Source organism: Desmodus rotundus, unplaced genomic scaffold (assembly GCF_022682495.2).
Source record: "Desmodus rotundus isolate HL8 unplaced genomic scaffold, HLdesRot8A.1 manual_scaffold_16, whole genome shotgun sequence".
In the NCBI taxonomy this organism is placed as follows: Eukaryota; Metazoa; Chordata; class Mammalia; order Chiroptera; family Phyllostomidae; genus Desmodus; species Desmodus rotundus.
This window is the reverse complement of record NW_026527214.1, coordinates 2,148,206-2,150,364: the sequence shown is the minus strand read 5'-3', so window position 1 is coordinate 2,150,364 and position 2,159 is coordinate 2,148,206.

The following is a 2,159-nucleotide window of genomic DNA, read 5'->3' as shown; positions in this document are numbered from 1 at the left end:
ATCTAGAATCTTGTGGTGCGGGTTCTGAGCACAATGGCCTCCTGAGATAAGCGGTTTCCTAGGATACGGTTTCCAAGGATACGGTTGCCTTGGATACTGCATTCTAGAATGCGGTGTGTCAGGATCTAGAATCTTGTGTTGCGGGTTCTGAGCACAATGGCCTCCAGAGTAAGCCGCTTCCTAGGATACGGTTTCCAAGGATACGGTGCCTTGGTTACTGCATTCTAGAATGTGGTGTGTCAGGATCTAGAATCTTGTGGTGCGGGTTCTGAGCACAATGGCCTCCTGAGATAAGCGGTTTCCAAGGATACGGTTTCCAAGGATACGGTTGCCTTGGTTACTGCATTCGAGAATGCGGTGTGTCAGGATCTAGAATCTTGTGGTGCGGGTTCTGAGCACAACGGCCTCCTGAGATAAGCGATTTCCTAAGATACGGTTTCCAAGGATACGGTTGCCTTGGTTACTGCATTCGAGAATGCGGTGTGTCAGGATCTAGAATCTTGAGGTGCGGGTTCTGAGCACAACGGCCTCATGAGATAAGCGGTTTCCTAGGATACGGGTTCCAAGGATACGGTTGCCTTGGTTACTGCATTCTAGAATGCGGTGTGTCAGGATCTAGAATCTTGTGGTGCCGATTCTGAGCACAACGGCCTCCTGAGATAAGCGGTTTCCTAGGATACGGTTTCCAAGGATATGGTTGCCTTGGTTACTGCATTCTAGAATGCGGTGTGTCAGGATCTAGAATCTTGTGGTGCCGGTTCTGAGCACAACGGCCTCCTGAGATAAGCGGTTTCCTAGCATACGGTTTCCAAGGATACGGTGCCTTGGTTACTGCATTCTAGAATGCGGTGTGTCAGGATCTAGAATCTTGTGGTGCGGGTTCTGAGCACAATGGCCTCCTGAGATAAGCGGTTTCCTAGGATACGGGTTCCAAGGATACGGTTGCCTTGGTTACTGCATTCTAGAATGCGGTGTGTCAGGATCTAGAATCTTGTGGTGCGGGTTCTGAGCACAACGGCCTCCTGAGATAAGCGGTTTCCTAGGATACGGTTTCCAAGGATACGGTTGCCTTGGTTACTGCATTCTAGAATGCGGTGTGTCCGGATCTAGAATCTTGCGGTGCGGGTTCTGAGCAAACGGCCTCCTGAGATAAGCCGTTTCCTAGGATACGGTTTCCAAGGATACAGTTCCTTGGTTACTGCATTCTAGAATGCGGTGTGTCTGGATCTAGAATCTTGTGGTGCGGGTTCTGAGCACAATGGCCTCCTGAGATAAGCGGTTCCCTGGATACGGTTTCCAAGGATACGGTTGCCTTGGATACTGCATTCTAGAATGCGGTGTGTCAGGATCTAGAATCTTGTGGGGCTGGTTCTGAGCACAACGGCCTCCTGAGATAAGCGGTTTCCTAGGATACGGTTTCTAAGGATACGGTAGCCTTGGATACTGCATTCTAGAATGCGGTGTGTCAGGATCTAGAATCTTGTGGGGCTGGTTCTGAGCAAAATGGCGTCCAGATATAAGGGGTTTCCTAGGATACGGTTTCCAAGGATACGGTTTCCTTGGATACTGGGTACTATAATGTGTTGTGTCAGGATCTAGAATATGGTGCTGCGGGGTCTGAGCACAATGGCCTCCAGATATAAGCGGTTTCCTAGGATACGGTTTCCAAGGATACGGTTGCCTCTTATTCTGCATTCTAGGATGTGGTGTGTCAGAATCTAGAATCTTGAGAGATGGGTTCAAAGGACAATGGTCTACAGATATAAGCGGGTTCCTAGGATTCGGTTTCCAAGGATACGGTTGCCTTGGATACTGCATTCTAGAAAGTGGTGTGACAGGGTCTAGAATCTTGTGGGACAGGATCTGAGCACCTTGGACTCCAGGGATACGCGGTTTACTAGGATTCGGTCCTCAAGGATACGGTAGCCTTGCATACGGCTTTCTAGATTGTGGAGTTCAGGATCTATAATCTTGTGCGCCGGGTTCTGAGCACACCGGCCTCCTGAGATAAGCGGTTTCCTAGGATACGGTTTCCAAGGATACGGTTGCCTTGGTTACTGCATTCTAGAATGCGGTGTGTCAGGATCTAGAATCTTGTGGTGCCGATTCTGAGCACAACGGCCTCCTGAGATAAGCGGTTTCTTAGGATACGGTTTCCA